The sequence below is a fragment of the Limulus polyphemus genome, unplaced genomic scaffold, assembly GCF_000517525.1.
Source record: "Limulus polyphemus unplaced genomic scaffold, Limulus_polyphemus-2.1.2 Scaffold4036, whole genome shotgun sequence".
Classification (NCBI taxonomy): Eukaryota; Metazoa; Arthropoda; class Merostomata; order Xiphosura; family Limulidae; genus Limulus; species Limulus polyphemus.
Window position 1 is genome coordinate 29,824 of NW_013669646.1, and position 12,108 is coordinate 41,931.

Sequence of the window (12,108 nt, forward strand, 5' to 3'; positions counted from 1 at the left end):
TCTAATGGCGTTCATGCAGTGGGTTCCCTAAAGCATTTCCCTATAATTGTAGTTACGATTCTGGCTGATTCGCCCCCCCCCCCACATATCCCCGCAATTGCGGGGGCATACTTATTACACTGCTTTCATTTGACCGGAGAGGTTGAGCTATCCGTTAAGGGTTAACTCCAGGTTCTTCAGTGTATCTTCCAGTGGGATAGCGGGTCACTAGTGTGAATTTAGAATTACCTGTTGTATTTATGTTTTAGTATTTAATTATAAGTGTTTATAGTGTAATCTATTGTAAAAAAAAAAAAAGTGAATATTTTCCCAAAACTGCTAAAATTTATGCATATCAAATTATATTTAAAAAAAACGCATTTTATAAAATTAGGAATATTAGCTAAATTTTCAGAAATAGTCTTCGAAAAACTAAAGATTTTTAAACATTTATCACCGACATGAATGTGCATGTCTGGAACTACGCAACTGTGCAGTGTTAATTTATGTTTCTCGATCCCTTAGGACTAAAAAACATCGGAGACGAGTAACATTTACAAAATATTATTTATCAACTAGTTTTTATCCCTACCTTATTATGTCTTTTATCTTATTTGCGTATGTCTGAAATATTGCATGCTTGCAATTTCAGAAACTTTACCCAAGGTATAATAACCATAATTTCGTATTGATTCAAACATGCCACAAGATTTGAAGATACCGTGTTCGAGGGCTATAAAAGGAAATTTACAACGTTTTGTAAAAAGGCTTCTGTTAGATTTCAATACACTGCTTTACTGAGTGAAGTTTTAAATTCCTTATCATATTTTTTATTAGTAAATCGGTTACCCATTGTTTGATTTAATGAAGTTTGCCATTAATTTATTCGTTGTATTGAAGATCCTGGTGTTTTAATTTTGCATACAGTGTTGAGAATGTTTTGAAATAAATGGTTGAAAACACCGTTATATTGAGATACTGATACATAATTTAATTTCAAAAACATTATTTGTAAAGAACAGTTGATATATATATTTCTTTTTAAGATGTGAGGGTTGAGATAGGTCCGAAGTGAATTCTTCTAGCCGTAACAATACTCCCCCCTCGAAAAAAAGTATGTATATATATACGACTGACAAATACAAGTGTATATTTAAAAATATAGGAACAGTTATGTCATAATCCAGTCATAGGTTTTATCAGGTATATATATATATATGTGTGTGTGTGTGATATACCTATTTATTGCGATGATTACAAAGCACAAAGATTATATCATCAGAAAATACACACACGCACGATATGTTTTTTATTACTCGATTGCACGCATGCGCTACTGTCTTTGTGCATTATCTGTTTTATTTTATTTGAAAAAACAACAACAACGTAGCTTTAGTAAAAGTTCTAGGTATCAATTATTCTTTGAATTATAATTACATTTTTGAAAATTATTTAGAACTGTGTTGGTTAAGGTCTAATAATAACCTAAAAGTAAAACTGCTCGAACTTTGTGAGACATTGTTAGGTTTACTGTTGAAAATAGCGTTAACAGTGAGAGCGTAACTGATGATTCAATGCATTTTAATCATTACAGCCCCCCCCCCCCCCAGTGGCATAGCGGTATGTATGCGGACTTACAACGCTAGAAACCGGGTTTCGATACCCGTGGTGGGCAGAGCACAGATAGCCCATTGTGTAGCTTTGTGCTTAACTTCAAATATTACGGTCTTTAATCTTTTGGTGTTCTTGTTAAGATGAAGTATTTTTAGACAGCTTGTTATACCACAGTGTCTTCATTAATAATGTATATATTACTGCGAAAATATTTTGGACATTATTTTTATAGTTTCAGGAACTAAGGTATTACGAAATACCGTCTGTCACTAAGACGACCTACAAATATAATGAAATCTGAACTGTGCCATTTGGCGGCTATTACGATAACAGTAACCAAGCCTACTTTTAACCGCACACTTCATGACATGTTCGAGAGTTTACAGCTTACAATTATAAACGTGTTTTCTTCTTTTTAATATGAGATCGAAGGTTAAAATAATGTTTGTGCACTGTTCAAGCTTTAATGTGAATTAGTTCAAATATGCGGCCACACATAATGGCGAATATTTGAAGAAGTTTGTGGTATATCCTAACAATTGAGTATAATACAAGATGTGTTTTATCCAGGTGCTTGATATCGTTTTCAGTAAATTCACGAAGGAACACATCAAGTATTATTCCACATTCAATATAAATTATAAACTAGACAGACAGCAATATGTTTGTCAACCATAAACTACATTGAAACTTGAATACGAACAAACGATTCAGTAGAGAAACTGTTTGTTTGTTTTGAGTTTCGCACAAAGCTACATGAGGGCTATCTGCGCTAGCCGTCCCTAATTTAGCAGTGTAAGACTAGAGGGAAGGCAGCTAGTCAAAACCACCCACCGCCAACTCTTGGGTTACTCTTTTACCAACGAATAGTGGGATTGACCGTCACATTATAACGCCCCCAAAGCTGAAAGAGCGAGCATGTTTGGTGTGACGGGGATTCGAACCCGCGATCCGCAGATTACGAGTCGAGCTCCCTAACCACCAATGGAGTACTGACATTTATTAGGCCTAATGAAGTGCTATTTCACACAATCTTCTTTTGAAATTCATGTCGCTATATTGAAAGAATTGCTAATTCCAACCTTCCATAGTTTGCCTATTTTTATTCAGGTATATTCAGATATTTTTTGAAATTTTCGTGAAGGTATTTTTCGTGAAGTTAGTATCTTCCTAGTAAACAAAAGTCGCAATCGCAAACTTACATTAATCGTTACGTACTATAACATTTACTCTATAGAGCTCATAACTGCTTAACCATGTATCTTTGTCGGCCCCCTGGAGTGAGGTTATACTCATTTTAAGGAGTGAGCTGTACAAGTTTGAGGGGGGGGGGTGTTGTTTTACGCGTATGTGTTTATTGGGAATGATCGTTGAAGTTGGTATAAATCTAAAGATTGTGTGATACTGTAACAGGACCTTGGTATGTTTTAATGGTGTAGTATTTCATTATTATTGACTCGGTTCTTGGCCTGACCGGAGGTGGTTTTATTAAACTCTCTTCCCGAGCAGTTTTTAGCCTCAGTATGTAAACGAGGGTACATAAACGCATTACAGTAAAACCACCATAGAGATAACAGTCCCAAGCACGTGTGCAAATAACAGAGAATTAATTATTTTGTTAGCCGCAGCAAAGCAGCTCATAGAATGGCTCTGATTTTTTTTTGTTTTTTGTTTTTTTCAAGTACAAACTTTTAGCTCATCATCCCTTGACCGATTTGAGATCTAATTACAGTTTTGGACTCAGGAGATCAAACCCTTTTGATTTATTTATTTGATCACGCCCAAGGTCTCATAGATTAATTTATGTAATCCTGCCTAAAAGAATATCAATTTGAGGGTGGGCTGGTAGAGATCCTGATGTATAATAAAATTGAATCGGGTATACGAGCACCCCACGCTTGGTATTGCTGGCGCACAAAAATATAGCTAATAAAAAGGAAAAAAAAAAGGTCTCGTACATTAATTTACTCTAATCTAGCCTAAAAGAATTTCAAGTGCCACGGCCATTGAGGATTCCCTCTTGTTCATAGTTATATTGGAAAATCCAGAAGCCGGTCAATAACCAACAATTACATACATTGTTGTATTAGTAAATATTTTTGTTTTATTTCTACATCTGTTTTTCTTTATTTCTATCACTGTTGAGTTTATCACTAGTCACCCCACAGCATTTCCGGAACCATCAGCTAGCGGATACTATATGACTTCAGTGTATATAAATACCACATTCACAGCGAATTAATAACGAGAAATGCGGCAAAAACACATGCAGTCAAACATAATTCTAATCATAATTATTAGGCCTAATGAATATTTGCTATACAGTTTTGTAGGAAGCTAGATTAACTGTTCTTACCCGTGATTAGTGTTATTTAGTTTCTTCGAAAGTTCGTAACTGGAGACAAAAATACACATCCGTTCCGCTAACATAGAAGAAAAAAGGAGAGAAAGAGAATATGGCGAGAATTGTAGTAAAAATAAAATAAGATAATCGAGGCAACATTGATATGTTGTAAGATTTTACCAAGCTATAATCATGAGACGCTGCTTTATTAGCAGAGATGCGTGAAGTATAGAGGATTTTTTAACGAAAAAAGTTACAAAGCAGTGATTTAAAAATAAGTACCAGCTTGATTTAGGGTTTTGTAGGAAAACACTTATTTCATATACTATAATAATTTCGATCCGACAGTGGATCAGCAGGTGTAGCGTAACGACTGAGAAAGAATGTTTAATTATATTAAACTCTAGCACCTAGTGGAGGAAAATACGTAAAAAATAGCATTATTCTGATATAAGGAAGGTCTGGTGGCTAGAGTACTCTGTTCGCAATCTACAGATTATGAGTTCGAGTCCTGTTAGCCAACATGTTTGCATTTTCAGCCGAGGGGGCGTTAGAATGTGACGATCAGTGTCACTATTTGTTAGTAAAAGAGTAACGCTAGAGTTGCCGGTAGGTGGCGTTGACTATCTGCTTTAACATTAGTCTATCACTTTAAAATTAGGGGCGGATAGCCCTCGAGTAGCTTTGCACGAAATTTAACAAACAAATTAGTTTTATGAGTATAATTTTTAAGCATTCAAGTTTATTTTCTGTTTCTTTTGTTAAGATTTGGTTTAAGACATGGTACATCTACATTTTCTTTATGATTCTCCTGTCTGTCGAGTTTTCATAAACACGAGAAAGAAGTTTCATGTGTTAGTGTAGCCTAATAATAATATCTAACGGCTTATAGTTATAAGGCGAACAGTAAACGCATTTGATTTTAGTATAAACCTGTGGTTCTTAACCTTTTTTTTGCTCCATGCCCCACCTCGACACCTCAAAAATTTGATGCCCCCTTAATATAAAAACAAATTTGGTGTTGAAAAGGTATAATGGTATAATGTAAAATTTGTCTTATTTTAGCATTTTCAAATTGCCCCCCGGTATACTCTTCGTTGTACACTTTTCTTTAGATATTTAGTTTACAGGCTAGTTTCATAACATACCTAATTTTACGTTAATATTATTATTATTTTCTCCGTGTGTAACTAAAGCTATCATTAACTTGAAGAGTACATGTAATTCTGTAATTAGAAGAAGAAACACTAGGTGAAAAACTATGGGACCACTGCTAAAAATCAGAAAATACAGATTTCAAGTAATGTTGCGGGTATGAGATCTTGTGATGCTAGAAACACTAGGTGAAAAACTATGGGACCACTGCTAAAAATCAGAAAATACAGACTTCAAGTAATGTTGCGGGTATGAGATCTTGTGATGCTAGAAACACTAGGTGAAAAACTATGGGACCACTGCTAAAAATCAGAAAATACAGACTTCAAGTAATGTTGCGGGTATGAGATTTTGTGATGCTAGTTTAGTGAGGTGTAAAAGTAATTCGCAGTGTAATCTTCTGTGAATTTAATAGCTTGTTATGAATTCCAAGTTTTCAAGGCTAAATTAAGGAGACATTTTAAGGTAGAGTTTTTGTTTTTTCTTCTGGGACTATTGGATATAATCTCATCTAGTGTAAGTGTTAGAAGTGTTTATTTTGTCACTTGAAATTAACGTCCACGAAAGTTAGTTAAAGTTAAGTCCAGATTCATTGGTGAACTGAATTATAGGGTGTTTGTTAATAAATTTGGGGCAGAACAGTCCGGAACAGCGTTTCGTCTACTTATTCGAATGCCGAAGTGGACGAAAGGATGCTTCACCTCTGTTCCTTAAAAGGATTGATATTTTATGGTTTTTCTATTGAGTCTGAACAGTGAGCTATCGTTTGGTACCATCTGTGTTATATTTTGAACTGTTTACCAGCTAAAAACGCTATAGACCTATACTGCCACATTGTTAACACGAGCATAAAAGGGTTAGGAGGCCTCGAGCTTGTACATTCTTGTCCAATCCACCACTCTTGTTTTGTAGTAAATATCTATCATTCCGAAAATGTGATTTGAACGTTTTAGGTATATAGTATTTTTTTTAAAAGCAACTATTGCCTTTGCGAAAACTAAAGACAACAAGAACAGCTGTAGTAAAACTAAAACAAGTTACTTGAGATAATTATAAGATCTGTTGGAGTAGCCAATCTTCACTAACATGTACATTATTAGGAGCGTTCACAGAATTTATTCCAGGTGGAAGCAACCGTCGCAGGCCATTCGCTTTGAAGTTTAAACGTGATGCTCTGGCTGATTATGGCTTATTTATGTAAACCTAATTTCGTCATTTACATATAAATAGGATTATTTTATAATACATTTTTAAAATAAATTATTCAAATGAATTTTCTTCTGAAATCGAGGGGGTGGCAGGTGTCCCCCCTGCTCCATCCTACGGACGCCCATGTTTATGAGTGGTAATAGATCGTTCCCCATTAGCTCAGCTGCAAGTCTGAAGGCTCATAACGTTAAAAACCGGGTTTCGATACCCGTGGTGAATCTAGCAAAGATAGCCCATTGTGTAGCTTCGCGCTTAACAACAGACAAACAAACAGTCAGTAAATCTTCTTAGGTTATCGCTCGTACATATCCAAGGTTACAGCGGTAATTTCAAATGATATAAATAAGTGTAATGTTTAGTCATCTAATCAGTGACGTGTTTGATTGACTCACCGAGATTCCTACTTCCCCTATCCATAGCCATGGAACTAGTGCGGAGAAGTGTTGAATAAATATTTTTAACTAGGAAATCATAAACTCTGTCGAAATGTATAACAAATACCGTGCTGTGGGACCCCAAATGGTATTAAGAAAAACGACTGAAATTACGTTTGATTGTAGTTTTGTTCTCCCATAAACCTCTTTAAAATTAACTCCTTGAATGGTTGGAATCAGGAGTATGTCTGAACAGCTCCTATTATCTACCTTTCGTTCACTAAGGCATTGTTGAGGATAAGAGGTATTTCAACCAGAACCCTTCAGCTCGTCTTTGGTTATGGCAGGTAAAAACGTATGTAATTCTTTTAATTGTACTGCATTAAAAAACATTGATGCAGTACAATTAAAACAATTATATTACATCGTTGAAAAACGCCTGAGTTAGCGAACTAATAAGCCTATTTAGGCCTAACAAAAGGGATTAAAAATCACGCTTGACTGAAGGTATTTTGTTTAGTCTATCACGTGTATCTTTTGTTCATATCACTATCAGTATTCATCAGTTGTGCTGAGCTCGTGGCAGCCAATTTTACAGGTGATATTGCGCTGTAACTTTCGAAGTACATGGGGCTGACTTGTATATTTTAAAATATCGAATCGAGAAAATCGCAACGTTTGGTTTTCTTTTTTGTTTGTTTGTTTTGCTTCTGTAAGCTAAACACATTTCCAAAAGTGGCAGAAGATGGCGCCACAACACGTATATTCAAAGAGTTATCTGTGTTTGCTAAGTTGGGTATATTTTATTGTGAATATCATCATCAAAGTGACAGCGGGCAAAGCTCAAACCTTCTTTTAACCTAGTTTCGTGTATATGTGAAATATCTCGTAAATGTGATGAGGTTTTGTGTCTTGGTGACGTAACCTGATGCAATGCTAGTTTTTATAGTTCCATAAATTAAAGATTAACGTTATCTTGATCAAATATTTTTCGCTTCCTCTTTTACTTCATTAGTACTGTTTTGACTCCAGTTAAAAAAGATTGCTATTATTTAGAAATTTTACAGCTGTTTCCGTTCGTTCTACAGCCTTTGTATTCAGTTTTATCAGGTTTTTTCCAAAGGTCTAATCTTACATAATCCTTACCTCTAAAGTAATGCTACAGGTGTAAGATTTACAAATATATATTATGCAGTTCGATATAATATTATTATCTGTAGTGGTAAACTATTGTTGTTTGTTCACGTTTTCAAACAGTATGAAGAATTCGTCTGTATACACACGCACGCACGCACGCACACACACACACACACACACACACACATATGTATATATAGCAAAGCCATATAGGGCTATCTGCTAATAAATAGTAGAGCCATGGCAACAGTTGTAAACATCTTTTCTGGAGTCGCTCATATTCCATCTTCAAGGAACCTATGAAAATAACACATTGAACAATCTTTAGTATAATTATTAATATAAAAATACAACGAATAGTGTTAGAGAATTATAAAACATTAAATTAAAAACAACGAGCTATTTGAATAAGTCAAGGAGGAACGAGTTTGAATTATTGTTGAGGCATGGATTTTCGTTCATAATATCTAGACTTTCTTTTATCAACAGTTTTATCAATTAGACTAAAAATTGTTCAAATGTGTTATTATCATAGATTTGCCGAAGGGGGGGGGGATACGTGTGATTCCAAAACGTTCATTAAAGATGCTAACAACTGTTACCGACGCTATCTGCTGTGTCTACCGTGGGGAATCGAATCCCGGATTTTACCGTTGTAAGTCCATAGAGTTATCGCTGTCTTACACGGTGACAGTATGAAGAAAGTCTATTGTTAGAATATTGTATTTGATATGTAGTTTATTTACGGCTCTCGAAACTTATCTGGTGTTATACTCTTATAATTCTCTTCATCAGTTTGATTTGTATAACTTTGAAAAATATTGGGGCCTGAGAATTTCGCCCATTTTTTTCCCTTTTTCAGCTAGATAGTTTGTGTGTTTTTCGAATATTCGCTCGAAACTACTCAAAGGCTGGCTACGCTAGCCGCCCTTAATTTTGATCTAAGGCAGCTAGTCAACAAAATCAACCGTCAGACCAAATAGTAGAATTTGAGTCTCCTTTATAACGTTCCCAAAGTGTGACTTTTTAATTTTTTTTTTTTTCTAGTAATGGGACATGAATGATGGATCCCAAGATCCACTGTGCGGCGCGCACGGTTCTAAAGAATTAAGTGAAATTCTACACGATTTTGATTTATCTTTTAATTACAAACCATTATACTGCAGGATTGTCATTTTCAACCCGTACTTCACCTCGTGCAACTTTTAGACTAAAATGGCCAGGCCAAAAAAAAAAAAAAAACACCAAAATTCATTGTTAGCTAGCCCTAATTTACAACTATTACCAGAAAAGGGGGGTGGGCAATAAGTCACCAACATCCGCTGATGTTATCAACCGGATAGTGGAATTTACAGTTATAACAAAAAGTGTTGAACGGCATATCGCGGTTTAAACCTTGGACCTCCAGATAAAGCAGCCTAGCGCGCCACGCTGACCACCAGACCATGCTTAACCGCACTACAGCATGCGCTCTCTACCACCTCCAATGGCAGTTTTAATTTCTGTTAGTGAATTTTAACAGGTCCTGCTAGTCCACAGTACCTGAAAAATCGCATGTCTGTGTGTTAATAAAGTAGGTCACACACGACTAGAACATAAACAAGTGATCACGTGCGTTTAGTTTCGTTGATTCCTTCCACATAATACTACAGAGGTTCAATAACTGCCCAAGTCAATATATCGTTAATACTGACTCCTCCTCCTCGGTCAGTCAAACCAAATATGTTACATCTTAAATACCCAGAAAAGTAAGGGGTACTTGAAGCTATCTAAAATTCAATACCTGAGCTTGCTTTCAAGGGAGTTGTATAAGTAGATATTTGTGTTACTCGCAAAAAGCTTGAGGGGCATGAGATAAAGAAGGTTGACCTACGCCATGACGTGACTTGCGTTATGTGTTAATCAGACCTGTCATTTGTCCCCCTCCGCTGTTTATGTATTATTATTATACAGATTCTGATTACATGTTATATTCCATATAGTAATTAACATACCGTCTTCGCTGTTTATGTATTATTATACAGATTCTGATTACATATTATATTCCATATAGTAATTAACATACCGTCTTCGCTGTTTATGTATTTTTATACAGATTCTGATTACATATTATATTCCATATAGTAATTAACGTATAGTCTTCGCTGTTTATGTATTATTATTATACAGATTCTGTTTACATATTATATTCCATATAGTAATTAACATACCGTCTTCGCTGTTTGTATTATTATATAGATTCTGTTTACATATTATATTCCATATAGTAATTAACATACCGTCTTCGCTGTTTATGTATTATTATATAGATTCTGATTACATATCATATTCCATATAGTAATTAACATACCGTCTTCGCTGTTTATGTATTATTATACAGATTCTGATTACATATTATATTCCATATAGTAATTAACATACCGTTCTAGGGCACACTGTTTCTTTATTTTTCTGAAATGATTTCTTCTCAAATTTGTACTTGTGTTAAAATAACATAAAACTTGTTCTATAGGGGTACTTATACCTTGTCTTTGTTTGAAATTTCCCGTATGTTAGCCCTTTCAGACCCGAGATCGTATTCATTTACGTTTTGCATAAAACCCTTATTAACCCTCACATAATATTTAAGTAGTGTTGTTTGCTTGTTTTTATTTGCGTAAAATTTACACAAGTTATCTTCTCTGTGTCCATAACGGGGATTGAATCCTGAATTTTAGCATTTTAAAAATCCTCTTTAGCCACCAGGGATCTTTTAAGTGATATGAAATTATTATAATTACTTTTTTTTATGAAAACATGTTTTTTTTGTGTGTGTGTTTTTTTTTTATTTTTGCAAGAATAGAACATCGTGATTGGCGCTGCTGTGTTATGGATGATTTTTCCTATTCAAAAACCTAATCGCCATCTAGCGAATATTTAATGTAATTCGTATTCATCGTCAATTTTGAATATGCGATCTCACGATTTTAGGTCAAGAGAAACACATAAATTTTGTTTTGTCTTGTGTTTATTAACTACAGATGAAATGAGTGTATCAGCATTTCGCTGTAATAAAAGAATTTGTTGTTTGGGTTAAGATTCTATTCTGATTCGTGAAGTGAAGGCTTGACATGGCTTGGTGGGTTAAGCTGCTCGACATGCAATTTGGGGTATGCGGGTTCGAATCCCCATTATCGAATATGCTCGCCCTTTCAGCTGTTTGAACGTTATAATATGACGGTCAATTCCACTATTCGTTGATAAGAGTTGACTATGGGTGGTTTTTACTAGCTGCCTTCCCTCTAGTCTATCACTGTTAAATTAGGGAAGCAGATAGCCTTCGTGTCACAGAATCGTGACACACAAAACAGTTCAAACCTAAATGAAACGCATACACAGAATACAAGAAAAAAAAACTCCACTACCAACACCCAAAACTACAGAAACCAGTACCACTAACGTACGGACTACAACTTACACACGAGCATCACTACACAACAACAGGAACAACATACGATCAAAACAAGTCATGAACAAACAGTTAACGGTTAACCTAATTACAGTCAAAACACTGTCTTTGAATTCATCAAACAATACCGAAACCACAAAATCAAGACGACTGTATCACATGATTCATAATAACAGCCAAACAACACTTCACACCATTACTACCTTACATGATACAACTATTATTAAACCTAACAATACAACACTTCACACCATTACTACCTTACATAATACAACTATTAGTAAACCTAATAATACAACACTTCACACCATTACTACCTTACATAATACAACTATTAGTAAACCTAATAATACAACACTTCACGTCATTACTACTTTACATAATATAACTATTAGTAAACCTAATAATACACTTCACACCATTACTACCTGTGAATTTGGCAAAATAATAGTTGTAGTATTTAAAAGTAGAGAGAAGTGTCCAATCGGTGCTTTGACTCTTTCAACTCTTACAACGTACGCACAACCCCAAATTGCGGGCGAGTTTTAGAGGCAACGGGACGCGAACTATCAACCCTCAGATTCACATTCCTGGCACGCCAAGCACGAGAACACGTCTGACTCTTAGCTAAATGAAAATGATGTACCTCGGTCTCATCTACTACATGTTGCACTATTGTTATAGTGGTATATTGATAAAGATAGTTCAGACACTATATATATATATATATATATATATATATATATATATATATACACACACACACACACACACACACACACACACACACACACACACAACAATAACTAAGTATAGTAGTAGTTATATAGTAGTAAGACTAATAACTA